Raw genomic sequence first — 16,728 nt, forward strand, 5'->3', positions numbered from 1 at the left:
ATGCTCTCGTAGTTTATTCTTCTATACAATGGGCATTTTCAGATTGTTATGTTGTGATTAATTTTCATAACTGAGCCTGAATTTTCATAACTGAAAGCCTAGGATTCTTCCTTATTTATCTTTTTTATCCCTTGTGCTTAAGAAATTGCCCCATACACAGTAGACACTTAGTAATAGAAACTTATGGATTGATATTCAAGAAAAGAAAGGCCACACATCTTTGATCCAGTGTGATCCTGTTTCCACCCAAAGGCAAAGACTGGGATCCTTCTTTGATAAAAACCCTGGAGATGTCAGGGAGTCCTAGTGATCTGTTTGCACCTTTGGGAAAACTAGGAGCCCCTTGGGAGACTTAGAAAGAATCTTCATAAGGGACTTGAACTTTGTTTGAGCTAAAATACCTTTACATGTGGAAAACAAAGTTGTTAATCGTACCGGATATTCTCTAGTGGCCATCAAACGATAAATAGATAAAGAAGATGTGATATTATATATATATGTGTATATATATATATATATATATATATACACACACACACACTTATAGATAGATATTTATAGATATATATAATAATATAGATCTATCTATATATAGCCATAAATTATCTATATATAATGTATACAATATAATCTATATATGTATATATAGATATATATACATATATGTGTATGTATGTGTGTGTGTGTGTGTATATATATGTGTGTATATATATATGTGTGTGTGTGTATATATATATATATATGTATATATACATACACACACACACATATATATATATACATACACACACACATATATATATATATACATACACACACATATATATATATACATACACACACATATATATATATTCCAGTATATTATACTACTGGAATATTACTGGAATATTACTCTGCCATAAAAAAGAATGGGGGCAGCCGGGTGGCTCAGTCGGTTAAGTGTCTGACTCTTGGTTTTGGCTCAGGTCATGATCTCATGGTTTGAGGCGTGAGCCCTGCATCAGGCTCTGTAGTGACAGTGTGGAGCCTGCTTGGGATTCCCTCTTTCTCTCTCTCTCTCTCTCTCTCTCTCTCTCTCCCTCCCCCACTCCCTCTCTTTGTCTCTCTCAAAACAGAGAAATAAACTTAAGGAAAAAAAAAAAGAATGAAACAAACAAACGAAGAAACAAAATAGAACAGAGAAAGACTCATAGATATAGTGAACAAACTGAGAGTTGCCAGAGGGAAATGAGGGTGAGGAGATGGAGAAGAAAATAGGGGAAGGGGATTAAAAGGTACAAGCTTCCAGTTATGCAATAAATAAAACACAGGGATACAATGTACAACATAGGAGATATAGTTAATATTGTAACAACTTTAGTAGCAGATGGTAGCTAGACTTACAGCCGTGATCACTTCATAATATACATAAGTAAACTATATTGTACACCTGAAACTAATATAAAATTGTATGTCAGTTAACTTCAACAAAAAATATAGTCACCAAAAGCTTACTGCATAGGGATAAAATAAACACCAAGAAGAGTGCTTGCGGTATCATAGGCATTCAATATGTATGTGGTAAGTGGATTTCTTCAATCAATAGACAAGTAAATCGCTAATAAGTGATAGAATAGAGTTATCATAGGATATCATCAAAGTTTAGTCACAGAGTTAGAACATCTTCATGAAACTCTATAACTAACAATATACTAATGATTTCTATTATTAGCACTATTGCACTGCCTCTTTGGAGCAAGGCACCATTCTAAGTGTTCTACATGCATTTCTCGAATGTTTGAAACCTACTTATGAGGGAGGTACATGTATCACACCCACATTGCAGGTGATTTCTTATAATTCATGGCATATATACAGCTTTTTTTCCCCATGTATATTTCTGGCTTCTGCCTCCAACATCAAGCACTCTCCATATATCTTACACTGAGACTCCTGAGACACATTTCTTTGTTCATTTAAACGCAATCCTCTTGGGGTGGTATGGGTGGCTCAGTAAATTAAGCGTCAGACTTTGGCTCAGGTCATGATCTCACAGTTTGTGGGTTCGAGTCCCACATCAGGCTCTGTACTGACAGCTGGAAGCCTGCTTCAGATTCTGTCTCCCTCTTTTTCTGTCCCTCCCCCACTTGCACTCCGTCTTTCAAAAATAAGTAAACATTAAAAACAAACAAACAGGGGTGCCTGGGTGGCTCAGTCAGTTAAATGTCTGACTTAGGCTCAGGTCACGATGTCGCGGTCCGAGAGTTTGAGCCCTGCGTCAGGCTCTGTGCTGATGGCTCAGAGCCTGGAGCCTGCTTCAGATTCTGTATCTCCCTCTCTCTCTACCCTCCCCCATTCACACTTTGTCTGTCTCTGAAAAATGAATAAACCTTAAAAAACAAACAAACACACAAACAAACACAATCCTCTTGCTTTTACCTATCTTGGGCTAAGATCTCCATGCAGGACCTCTTCACAAGCTCCTGCTTATCTTACAGATTGGCTATAGATTTCTCTATGGAAGACATCAATGAAGATGATCTTTTACTTACCCAGTGCTTCCCTCATATTCCATTTATTTAGCTTTTACATGCCAGACTGTGGGAATTCAGGAATAACATCATGGTGGCTCACAGCCACGGCCTTCCTGAGCTCATAGGCAGTGAATATGGTAGCAGGTACGCTCCGATTGAAGCATCAGAGATCACAGCCCACAACAGAAACTGTGTCTAGGCCAGCCTGAGGGGCCAAGAAAGTCTTTAGGGAAGCAACAGAATCTGAGTAGAGAAGCATCCAAGGAAATGAAGTGCATTGGGAAGGGTGGCAGGAACAGACAGCAGCACAAGCAGAAGCACAGAGGCATGAGCCAGCCTCTTGTGGAAGAAGCCCTGCTAGTTTATTGACCACGGAGTGAGAAAGGAGAGCAGTGGGAAGGAGCCTAAGGTGGACGGGTGTGGTACCCAATGGAGCTGGACTGGTAGACCTGGGGGTCGCAGCAAGGAACCTGACAGGTGGAGAGAGTGTGGCCTGGAGACAGGGCAAACAGCCTGGTCCAGCTGACTATGGTGCCACGTGGGAGACGGTCATCTTAAGTGATTTTGTGTTTTGCTGCCCTGGTAAACAGTCAGGGCTATATTCCCCACGGGAGATGTGAGTTCTATCTAACGTGGTAGGTGCTGAAATAGCATGATTAAAGGTGTGGTAAGATTATAGAAATGGGATTTGAACAGCGACTCTGGGATTTCACAAGCAGTTAATTAAAAGAATGTGTTGGTTCACTGCAATGTTTTCTTTTAATTGTGTGTGTGTGTATGTGTGTGTGTGTGTGTGTACACATGCTTGCTACCAATTTTGCATAATTTTCTACTTTTTTTCCTCTTATTCTCATTTGGTATATCACTATAAATTGAGCAGACATTTCAAACTGTGGGTGGAAGATTAGTCAACTGATCATGGAAAAATTAAGGGACACTTTATCTTATAGGCACGTGTTTCCAAATGTTGAATTGTTAAGAAAAAAGAATAAGGTATTTTAGTTAATCTAAGGAACATTCTCTCCTTTGAAACAACTTGCTTTGTTTTTAAATAAAAGATAAAGCATTCTTATGAATGAATGAATGAATGCGTAAATGGATGAATGGAATGAATGAATGAATCTTAAAAAAGTACACTGGTTTATTTCTTTGTTGTAGAGCTTCCTGAAAAGACCTGCGCATAGGGAGGGGGTACCCCTAATGAGGCTTTCCAACCTCAACTAGTAGGAAATTTAATTAAAATGGAAAGTTCTGTAAGAGAATATTTTTACTATGACATTTCATCCTTATAACAAACTTGGAAGTTAGATCATATTACATCTATCTCATATAAAAGTAACCAAGGGAGGTCCAGAAAAGTGAACCATGCTGCCCAAGGTCAAATGAAGGTCTATCTCCAAAGTCCAGGACTGCTCCTGGGTTACCCAACCTGCTGGGAAATTGGTTTGAGGCACAGATACCCTGCTTTCCACAGGCACAGCTTGCATGTAAATGCGATTACTTCAGGGCTTTTTGAGATTAAAAAAAAGGGGGGGTTGTATTTAATGCTGGAAATAAATCTTCAGCTATCAGAGGTATATAAGTGTGTGTAAAAGAACGTTACCTGCACCTTGCACAGGATTATCAGTAGTAGCATCATTGCACCAGAATTGTACGGAATTGAAGTCTGTTTTAAGAGACAGCTTATAAACCTAGCATTGTTTTAAGGTGAACCTCGGTGATTTTTTCAAAGCTGCAATCCATAAAATCAGATCATCTTAAAGCCAGAGAAGACCTCTGAGGTCATCTGCTCCTAATGCCATCATTTTCCATTGCTGATGAAACCAAGAACCAGAGAAAAGGAGAAATTCTGGAGAATATTTGATTTCAGTGGCCCCTGGGTGACTCAGTTGGTTAAGCCTCCCACTCTTGGTTTTGGCTCAGGTCATGATCTGATGGTTCCTGAGTTCGAGCCCTGCATCAGGTGCTGACAGCCTGGAGTCTCCTTGGGATTCTCTCTCTCTGCCCCTCACCTGCTCATGCTCGCCCTCTCTCTCTCTCTCTCTCTCTCTTTCTCTGTTTCTCAAAATAAATAATAAAATAAACTGTAAAAAAAGAATGTTCGATTTTAGCCTATTTGGTCAAAATATGTGCTACCATTCGCTCAGTCTTTTATGAATGGCATTTATAATAGCACAATGTGTCAAGATTGATACCAGTATCTTTATAACAGAGATAAGGCCCCTAAAACTGGAAGAAATTGGATGTCTTTCTCAGGGATGCACATCTAGTTTAGATGTTGCACAATTCATGCAGTGACAAGACTATACTGAAGCTGACTTTGTTTGGTTCTAATTTCTGCCTCATCTGATTAAGATGAGGACCACAACACAGACGATGTCACATCCTTCAGTGTGACATCTCCTATGTCACCTTCCATGTGGCTATCCTGCCCTCATGACACTGCCCCAGGATAGGGCAGGAGAGATGAGCAGGGGCAGGGAAAGGACATGAAGAATAATTCTAGTTCATTGTAATTGTGATTATCCTCTATTTCAAAGCTTCCGCGAAATTTTATCTCCCATAATCCCCTCCCCCACCCCAACCCTCATACCCTAAGTACACAGAACTGTACCGCTCACCAGTAGTAAGTTCTGTGCTTGGCTTCACGAGTGACTCATTTCATGACCTTGATCAAACCACTAAGCCTTTCTTTATCTCAGTTTCTCCATCCATAATGTGATTATAAATAATATATGCCCCCTAGCTACTTCACGGGGGTCACAAAGGCATTAATAATGTAATTATTTCTAAAGTACTTTGAAATCCTTGAGTGAAATATGATATTAAAAATATCACTGCACTCAAAATATGCCCTGACAGGCAGACTTAAATGAGAAAACTGGTGCTCTCTGAGTGGAAAATATGTCTCACAGGGTACATAATTTTCCTTGAAAAAAAATGCCTTTCTTACAAGGGTCTCAAAACCTCATTAGTTTTGTTTTAGGTGCTGCCACTCTGTGGTTTGGGCACCATGGGTAGGTAGGCAGTGCTCTTTTCTGTTCACCCTTATAACTCCATTAAAACCAGAAGAGGGAACGAGATTGTAAAAGCCCCCAAACGAGGGTTGCCAGGTAAAATGCAGGACACAGACACTCTTGAATTTCAGATAAGCAAAAAACAATGTTTTATGTAAGTACAGCCCAGGGATTATATGGGACCTACTTATACTGAGAAAATTCATTACTTCCATGAAATTCAAATCTATTGCACGCTTGTTTTTATTCACCAAATCTGGCAAGCCTACTTCTACTCCTTTTCATTTAACTAACTCGATTATTTGTCAGTCTGAATTGGTAACAGCCCTATGTTGAATGGCTGTAAAGACAGATAACCTCATCAGCTTTAGATAACCTAAAAATTAAACACATATCAGGAGTCTCACCAAGTTGTGATTTCTGAAAGGCAAAGACTATGCTTCATTCTTCTTTATATTTCCTGGATTCAGCATAGTTTCTGTAACATTGTAAGCAGCAGACATGCGTTTGTGGAATAAATGAATGAATAAACAGCGGAATGAATGAACAGCTTGAATTTAACTGAAGGAATTTAAGGCATTTGGAATTAAACTGAAGGAAGTTGTTTTAAAAACATATTTGGGTTATAATCAGTTACCGTAATCATTCTATAAGGTGGCTTCTCCTAAGATAACTGAATTAGTTTATTCACTCGCTTTCCTTACAAGCTTTTATTAAATTCAGCAAACATTTATTGAAGGCCTTTTTATACATACAGTGTTTATCTTGGTGGTTGATTGTACTGTTTATTACTTATCAAGTCATTTGTTATGAATTCTGCAGCAAATTTTACCATCTTCAATTATAGAAATAATTACATTATAATAACTGCATGCTTACTTGTAATTCATTGCAGGGTGAGGCAGCCCTAAACAAAAACAGGAGTGGTGAGAATAGAGAATATGGAAAGATTTTTGAAAAACTGTATTTTCCAGTTTTTACTGTGATGTAACTGACAAAAATTGTATGTATTTACTTTGTAAAATACTTTGATATATGGGTACAATGTGGAATGATTACCACAATCAAGCTAATTAACATTTTCTATCACGTCACATGGTAATTTTTGCGGGGGTGGTGAGAACATTCAAGGTCTGCTCTCTTGGTAAATTTCGAGTATATAATATAGTATTGTTAAACTATAGTCATCATGCTGTAAATTAAAGCCACAGAATTTCTTCATCTTGGATAACAGAAACTGTATCTTTTGACCAACGTCTCTCATTTCCCTCACCCACAGCCCCTGAAAACAGCCATCCTACTCTCTTCTATGAAGTTGTTACTTTTAAGATTTTTTTGTTTATTTATTTATTTTTAGAGAGACAGAGGGCATGCAGGGGAGGGTCAGAGAGAGGGGGACAGAGGATCCAACTAGGCTGACAGCAGAGAGCCCTATGAGGGTCTCAAACTCACGAACTATGAGATCGTGACCTGAGCCAAGTCAGATGATTAACGGACTGAGCCCCCCGGCGCCTGTGAAATTGCTTTTTTTTTTTTAGATTTAATACATGAGGAATATAATGCAGGGTTTCTTTCTTTCTTTCTTTCTTTCTTTCTTTCTTTCTTTCTTTCTTTCTTTCTTTCTTTCTTTCTTTCTCCTTCCTTCCTTCCTTCCTTCCTTCCTTCCTTCCTTCCTTCCTTCCTTCCTTCCTTTTCCCCTGTGCCTGGCTTGTTTCACTTAGCATAATGTGCTCAAGTTTCACCCATATGGTTGCAAATGTGACAGACACTTAGGTTGATCCCATGTCTTGGCTATTGTGTATAATGTTGCAATAGACATGGGAGAATTTATGTCTCAAGATACTGATTTCATTTCTTCTGGAAGCAGTGTTGATGGATCATAAAAGTTCTATTTTTTTTTTTTTTTTTTTTTTTACTTTCTGAGGAAATTAAAAAATTCCCCATACTACTTTCCATAATGGCTGTACTAATTTACATTCCCATCAACAGTTTACAAGGGTTCCCTTTGGTCAATATCTTTACCAACACTTATTTTTTTATGTTTTTAATAATAGGGATTCTAACAGGTATGAGGTGATCTGTTATTGTGGTTCTTGATTTGCATTTTTCTGAGGATTAGGGATGTTCAAGATTGTTTCATATGTGTAGACCATTTTTATGTCATTTAAGAAATGTCCATTGAGGTCTTTTGCCTATTTTTAAATTTTTTTATTGTTATTGCGTTATATGAATTCCTTATATGTTCTAGATATTAATTTTTATCAGCTGTATGATTTACAAATATTTTTCCCCATTCTCTAGGTTGTCTCTTCACTCTTTTGATTATTTTCTTTACTGCGCCGAAGTGTTTTAGTTTGATACAAAACCATTTGTCTATATTTTTGCTTTTGTTGCTTGTGCTTTTGGTGTCATATCCATAAAATCACTACCTATTCCAATGTCAAAAAGATTTTCTCCAAAGTTTTAGTATAATAGTTTTAAATATTTTAGGTCTTATATGTAAGTCTTTAATGCATTTTGAGCCAATTTTTGTATATGGTATGGGATAAGAATCAATTGCATTCTTCTGCATGTGGATATCCAGTTTTCCCAACACCATTTATTAAAGAGACTGTCCTTACCCATTGTGTGTTCTTGGCAACTTTGCTGAAAATAAATTGACCATAGGGATATAGATATACTTCTACATTTTCTACTTTGTTCTTTTGGTCTATTTGTCTGTTTCTATGCCAGCACCAAGCTGGTTGGATTAATAGAGCTTTGTAGTATATTTTGAAATCTGGTAACTACAGCTTTGTTCTTTATACTCTAGATCCATTTGGCTTTTGAAGGTCTTTTCAGGGTCTGCATCAATTTTAATATTACTTTTTATTTAATATTTTATTCAATTTTATTTAACATTTATTTTTTCTGTGAAAAATCCCATTGGGATTTTGATAGGGATTCCATTAAGTCTTTAGGTTTCTTTGGGCGGCGTAGATATTTTAACAATGTTAATTTTTCCAATCCATGAACACAAGGTATCTTTCCATTTATTTGTGTCATCTTCAGTTTCATTCATCAGTATTTTATAGTTTTCAGTGAACAGATTTTTCACCTCCTTAGTTAAATTTATTTCTAGTTTATTATGTTTGATACTATTATAAATTGGATTATTTTCTACATTTCTTTTTTGGATATTTTCTTGTTAGTGTATAAAAGGGCAACTGATTTTTGCATATTGATTTTTTATGCTGCTAATATTCAAACTGTAGTAACTTTGTTTATACGTGCTAACAGTTTTTTTGTTTTTTTGTTTTTTTTTTTTGGCAGAGTCTTTAGGGTTTTCTATACACAAGATCACATCATCTACAAACAGGCCCAATTTTACTTCTTCCTCTTTATTTATTTTATTTTATTTTTCTTATCTAATTGCTCTGGCCATGACTTCCAGTGCCATGTTGAATAAGAAGTGGTGACAGTGAACTTATTTGTCATGTTCCTAATCTTAGAGGAGAAACATTAAGCTTTCTCACCTTTGACAATGATGTTAGCTATGGACTTGTCATAGACGGCCTTGATTATGTTGAGGTACATTCCTCCTATACCTAATTTGTTGACAGTTTTTATCATGAAATCATGTTAGGTTTTGTCAAATGTTTTTTCTGCACCTGTTAAGATAATTGTGTGATTTTTTTCTCTTCAATTTGTTAATGTAGTGCATAATATGTATTGATTTGTGTATGTTGAACCATCATCATTGCATTCCAAGAATGAATTCCACTTGATCATGGTGTATGACAATTTGAATGTGTTGTTCAGTTCAGTTTGCTAGTATGATGAGGGTTTTTGTACTGTGCATCAGAAATATTGACCCATAGTTTTCTTATATCCTTGACTGGCTTTGTTTTGAGGGTAACTCTGGCCTCATTAAATGAGTTTGGAAATATTGTCTCCTCTTCATTTTTTGGAGGAATTGAGAAAGATTGGTGTTAATTCTTTTATAAATGCTTGATAGAATTTACCAGTGAAGCCATCAGGTTCTTGGCTTTTCTTTGTTTGGAAGTTTTTAATTAGTGCTTTAATCTCCTCACTTGTTATTAATCTTTCAGATTTTCCATTACTTCATGATTTAGGTTCAGTATTGAGTAGAAAATGGGTTGTGTTGGGCAAGGAGAGACCAGGGACCTTCCAGGAGGTGGGGTGTAGCTACAAGTGGGAGGCTGAAGAAGCAGCAATGGCAGCGGAGTTTGGGGAAGAAGAAGAGAAGATCAATGTGTTCTGGACCTGCCTGGGCCAGGTGTCAGGCGTGGGGTCTCACCAACTTGCTGATAAGGTCCCAGTAAAAAGCCAGGGACAGAAATCCCCAGCGGCAAACCAGTCGGGACCCCTCTCACTCTTGAGAGCTTTACACTTTCTCTCAATAAATTCTATCGCTTGGCTCACTCTCTCTTGTCCACGAGTTTCATTCTTTGACTCCATGAGACAAGGACCAGAGTCCCTCCCACCCTCCAGTAACAAGTATGTTTCCAGGAATGTATCCATTTCTTCCAGGTTATCTGGTTTGTTGGTGTGTAAATTATTCATAATAATTTTTAATCATCCTTTGTATTTTTGTGGTATCAGGTCAGTTGATTACTTATAGTTTTATTTATTTCAGTCTTCTCTTTTTTCCTTAGTATAGCTAAAAGTCTACTTTCTTTATCTTTTTAAAAAAATGAAAAAAATTCAAAAATATGTGGAAATTAAGCAATATGCTCATTAGGAAAGAGAAAAAAAATCTTAAGACAAATGAAAATGGAAATAACATACCAAAATTAACAAATGCAGCAAAAACAATTCTAGGAGGGAAGATTAAATCTGTAAATGCCTATATTAAGAAATAAGATAGATCTCAGACAACCCAATGTTATAACGCAAAGAACTAGAAAAAGAACAAACTAAGCCCAAAGGTAGCGGAAGGAAGGAAATGACAATAGAACTGAAGTAAATGAAATAGAGAATAGAAAAACAACCAAATTTTAACTATAACTTGGAAATAAACATGTGGAGGTGAAGAAAGAAATCAAAGTCTGCTTTCCAGTTGGTTTTTGTTGCCATTCACTGTAATTGAAGCCAGGGGGTGAAGGTAGCATATCTCTGATTACTTATTTGCTTGCATTAAGTAATTTAAAAAATATATTTTAGGAGTGCCTGGGCGGCTCAGTCAGTTAAGCACCTGGCTCCTGATTCTGGTTCATGGCATGATCTCACAGGTTCCTGGGGTTGAGCCCCACATCGGGCTCTGTGCTGACAGTGTTGAGCCTGCTTGGGATTCCCTGTTCCCCTCTCTCCCTGCCCCTCCCCAGCTTGCTCTCGATCTCTCTGTTTCTCAAAATAAATACATAAACATTAAAAAAATAGAAAATAAAAAATAGATTTTAATAAAAACAAATATAATTATATTCCAGAGTTACATTTACAATTCACATAGAAATTAACAAAAAATGTGTTCATACACATTTAATGCTATTTGTTGACCACATCAGACTCTGTCCTTGGATTGCTGTGGTATCATTTTTACCTCCTCTGCTATTAGAGTTATTATAATGGTATCTCTGAGAAGCTCCAGGGTGAACTTAAAAAAACAAACAAACAAAAAAAACCCCTAATTAAGCATATTTTAGTGTAGAGTAGGTGCTCAATAAAAAGCTGACCATTATTTTATTCCATACTGTTTGTATTTGGTATCATGTTTAACTCCCATGAGCTATGGTTATGTTAGGGTTCACTATTCCCGATGTATATATGAGAAAAGAGAAGCTCCAAGGAACAGGAAACTGCTTCAGGGGAGCCTAGTCTAGTTCATGAATGGCTAGAGACCTACATGTGCCCGATGCCAAATCTCATTGCCTTTTGATTTTGTATCATCTTTTAAATGGAAAAGTGTGGCCAGGGTCTGTGTTATGGGGGCGAGTGGCCCTACCTGAATATATAGAAAAGGATCCAAGGGGGAGCTCTTACATTTATTTTGCTCCATAATGAGCTAGGCCATTCAGACATGCTCTCTTTCCTAGAACCAACCTCACGAACCAGCAAAATAAACTCATAAACTGAAAAATGATCGTTACCGACCTTGACAAATAGCACTGATAATTAAATGCTAATGACTTTAGGAACCTCACTGTTTCTGATTCTCTCTCACAGCTACTCCAGGAGCATCACCACTGACAGACGGGTGTGAGGGTATTCCCTGCAAAAGAACACTCCCTGCTGGGGCTGGAAGCCACGTCAGGGAGTCTCGGTCCGATGGCAGTGTTAATTTCAAGCTCTAGTAAATACATCAAATAATCAGTGTACAATATCCTATTCAGAAGAAAATTACAACACAATTAACTGCTTCGCTAACAGTGGATAAATTACCCTTTGACACGGACTTTGCATTGATCGTGCAAAAAATGAGATGCTAGAGGAAAAGCAGCACTGATGTGCCTCCAACTGTTTTCCCCAAAGCCTGCCTTGCTCTTCTGTAGGTTCCTTGTTTTTCTTTCCTGCAGCCTCACGTTTTAGGCTGGCTTGCTCCCTGCACTTTCCTTGCTCCTTCAATCCACATGATTACTAATTACCTCCTTAATGACCTCTCTCCTGGCCTCCCTCGGAGCCCAATTTTGTCTCCAGTCCAGTAGTTGAACTTCAGCGTGCATCCCGGTCTCCTGGAGAGTTCGCTAAGATAACGACCGCTCTGCTTCACGAGAGTTTCTTTCTCAGGCCCAGAGTTTGCATTGGTAACAAGTTCCTAAGTGCTGCTGTTGGGCCAGGGCACAGCTGGGAAATCATTACTCGGGCCAGAGAGATACTGTATGGCCCAGAAGGGCTTTGGGCTCAGTATTCAGCTGTTTGTTGCAGGTAACTTACTCTAAACTTTTGCTATGGGTAACAGATTCTGAGGAATCCGTTGTTAGAATCTAAAACTCTTGCAGTCTGGACCTTTGTAACTCCTTGCCTAACTCCTACTACCTCCCCACCGAGCACTCATTCCTTGACTGATTATACAATACCTCTCTCTCCCTTGCATTCATACCAGATATTTATAGTGCTTATTGGGAAACAGTGTGGGGAAAAAAAATCAGACAGGAAGCACGTTCTAAAGTGAGACCCATCTGGGTGTGAACCTTAGCCCTGATGACTACATTTTACTGGTTCCCTAATCTCACTGAGTTGCTTCCATATCTTAAAAGTCAATCTAAACAATACTCAGCATGCAGAGAGCAGGCCAGAGACCATGTTTTGAGAACCACTAAACAGGGTCTGGCCATGTGTAGGGAGTAAAACTACGATTTTCTTCTCTTCCTTTCAATTTTGAGTGGTCCTTCAAGTCTTTATGATTTGGATAGATCTGTCAAACATCCTTGTCCTCAAGTTTGCCTCGCTTGATTTCTCTAAATTTGCCATTCCTGGGATGCCTGGGTGGCTCAGTTGGTCAAGCGTCTGACTTCGGCTTAGGTCAGGATCTCACGGTTCCTGAGTTCGAGCCCTGCGTCGGGCTCTGTGCTGACAGCTCAGAGCCTGGAGCCTGCTTCGGATTCTGTGTCTCCCTCTCTTTCTGCCCCTCCCCTGCTCATGCTCTGTCTCTCTCTCTCTCTCCTTCAAAAATAAATAAAAACATTAAAAAAATAATAAATAAATAAATTTGACATTCCCATGTACCAGTTCAAAAGTACATTCTATTTTTATTCTTTACCCTCATGGCCAATCTGGCCCCATGGCAGCACATTTCCTTTGGTAATAAGGCATCTTTATCCAAATTTCAGGCTCTGCATATTCCTCTGTTTCTCTCCATTTTCAGCTCTCTGTGGTCTCACCTCAGAAACTCTGTCCCATAATCAGTCACACACTCTTGCAGCAGTGGAGTTGTGAGCCTGGGTTGTTTTCTGTTCCAGGTGAAGGCAGATCATCTGAACTCTTGCCGTTGGACAGGCTTTGGATGCAGTACTCTGTTAAAGCAAACAGACTGTCTCAATGCAGACAGCTGTGTCTGCCCCCAAACACTTTCAACTGTTGAAAAGCACCAGCAAGATAAAAGAGCATCAGATTCATTCGTAAATTTGTCTCCTGGCAAGAAGCTTCTTGTTCTGTACTCTGGAAAGAAGCTTTTGAGGCTCCACTTCAGGTTTCATCTCTCTGTGCCCCTCCCCCTTTCCCACCCTTGTGAGGGGGTGCGCCCCACACTCCCCCATCCCATCGGGTCTTGCTGAAGAGGTACAGGGAACAAAGATCAGACTGTGCTTTTAAAAGATAAAAGTCGCCATACTCCATCTATAATACTCTTCTATTCTCCTGCATGTTTCATCTTGGGATCTCCACCCACTACAGAAATGCTTGACAAAACTGGCTATCATCCTTGGTTTCCAAAGGGGGCATTGATTGCAAGGCACTCTCTTGATTAATACGGCATCTCATCAGCTCTGGTGGATTGTAGACGAATGCAAAGAGTCCGTGTGCTTGCTGGAGCTGCTATCGTTTCTCTAAAATGTACTAATTGCTTAAATGGCATGGTGGGTAAATATTAAAAGGCAGTTTCTGCGTAAGAGTGGTCTCTCACAGTGCATTTTGGAAAATTGAACTTTAGGACCAACTCCATACGATAAATGAAATGTGACAGATGGAGTGATGATTCAACAAAACTGACTCTTCAATAGCACACAGAAGACAGAAGACAGAATCCACAGAGACTCAAATACATTACATATCTACAGCTCATCATAAAATTAAATAGAGAGATACACTTTAAATGTACACGAGCACACAGATACACACCCACACAGACACACACACAGTGGACACTCTAGATAATGAAGAACAATTTGCAAGAAGAGAATATCATCCTTCTCGTACAGTGTTTCAAGAGGTGTTAGACCTCTGATGTGAGACTCAGCTACTCTGCCTTCCAAAGACCGATAAAATGCTACAGAATGAATCTGGGAGCAAAGTCCTAACCCCAGTGCTCAGAATTTCATTGGCCTTCTTCCTTGCTAAATATCTCCTCTCACTAATCTTTCTTTTTCTCTTTTGTGTGAATACAAATTGGAGTTTCTAAAGCAGATTTTACTCTAAATGATTCTGTCTATAGTTAGTTAGAAGTGGATCAATCCACAGAACTTATTGTGTACTTATGGAGAGGAAGCCATGCAAACACAATTCCTGCAGTCAATGACACGAGGCCCATTTGCAGAAACAGTTATCCCTCATTGAAAGTACAGTGACCTTCATTAGCTGTCTGCTCTGGGGCATGGGATTGCATATATTATTTTGGTACACACAACAATGCTGTGTACCAAATATCAACAACCAGTCTATCAAGTTAGGTCAGAGGCTTAGGGAGGATATGTAACTTGATTGATTGTATAACCTAGTGAGAGAATCAGATTAGAAACCAACCTGAATTAAAAAAACAAAACAAAACAAAAACAAAAACAAAAAAATCCCCCCCAAACCCTATATTCTCTCTTCTTGGCAACTATTTCTTCTATCATTGATAATGGGAGAGATATTGACCTTGGCTTTACCAAATTTCATTGTTTATTCTTATACACACATCATGGTTTTGTGTATGTGATTTATTTAGACTTAGCAATTCAAATTTGGTATTTGCTTAGCTTGAACTGTAACTGGGAAACGACTTGTTGGGTTAAGAAGATTTAACCACACTTAAAATAGTAATTACACGTTTAGATTTGATTTCAAGGATCACTTAGCCAGGCTAGTAGTTTTCCAGATCCAGGGGATGTTTTGGTTTATTGAAGGATGTTGCTGGTGGTTTCAGGGGACAGAGACAAACATAGTAAAGCTGGATGGGTCCCCAAAAAGGAATTACCCTGTATTCTGCATCATTATCAAATAATGGACATTTGTACAGGAGGAAAAACCTGTTTAGAGATTTTGAGCCTAGAACCTAAATCCATTTTATGTTTAGAAAACATGTTTTTTTTTCATGGTTTTAATATTACTATTTTTTTCAAGAATGCAACTAACCTGTAAATTGAGGCAAGCTTTTACTTTCTCTTTCTTTCTTTCTTTCTTTCTTTCTTTCTTTCTTTCTTTCTTTCCTTCTTGGAAAGCTGCCAGGAATCGTTCACTCTTTTGGAAAAGCACATCATGAGCAATATGCTGTAGTATTTGAATTGCTAATAAAATACACCTGTTTCAGACAATTTCTATAGCTGTGGTTTCATTATCATTCTGTGTACAGATGCAAGCATTTATTTCTTTATGTCTTCTTTACTAGAGCTTCCTGGTCATTTGCAAGTTGAAAAGCATATTATTTCAGTATAAATTACTTCCCTTTTGTTTTTCCTTTATATTAGTCTTAGAGCAATAGTTTGAAAATATTGTGTTGGTAAGTTACATTACCTATAAATTCCACTTGCAAATAGTAGAGGGGCATTATGAAACAGTTATTATAAAATGGTGGATCACCTGGGTGGCTCAGTTGGTTAAGCAACTGACTATTAATTTCTGTTCAGGTCATGATCTCACGGTTCATGAGTTTGAGCCCCACATCTGCTCTGTGCTGGTGGTGCAGAGCCTGCTTGTGTACTCTCTCTCTCTCTTTCTCAAAATAAATAAATAAACTTAAAAAAAAACAAAATAAAATGATGTATTGGTCATTGTAAGGTCGAGAGCCACTATGTTAAGCTCTCAACAGCCTACATTAGTTCTTTGACTTTTGCTTCTTTTTATCTTCCAAACCAAAGCAAGTCAAATGCAGGCTCCTACCTTCCCCTTGGCTGGAATCATCCTTCTTTGCTTTACCTTAACTTGAAGAACAGAGTTGTAGTCCTTCTAAAGCTGTAACCTGCATAAATCAGTTAAAAATTCAAGACAGTTAAAATAATACCATTGAAATAATACTGTCTAGAATTAAAATACCTGTTGAAACAGTAGGTTGTAAACAATGTGAGAACAGTGGTGAAAGCCCACTGTTTGCATTGGGTACTGACAGTTACATTAAATATATGCATCTATTTTGAATTGGCAATTCCACTTCTGGGTATGTATCTCAAGTATATCCCTATATATATAATCAATGGGTCCATAAATAAACATATACAAAAATATTAAATACAATATTATGTATAGTGTCTGAAAACTGGGGGCAATGTGTGTGGCCAGAAGCAGGAGAGTAGACAGGTAAACATTTGGAGTTTTATGAGCATTACATTAGCATCACTAATGAA

This window comes from Felis catus, chromosome C1, assembly GCF_018350175.1.
Source record: "Felis catus isolate Fca126 chromosome C1, F.catus_Fca126_mat1.0, whole genome shotgun sequence".
Classification (NCBI taxonomy): domain Eukaryota; kingdom Metazoa; phylum Chordata; class Mammalia; order Carnivora; family Felidae; genus Felis; species Felis catus.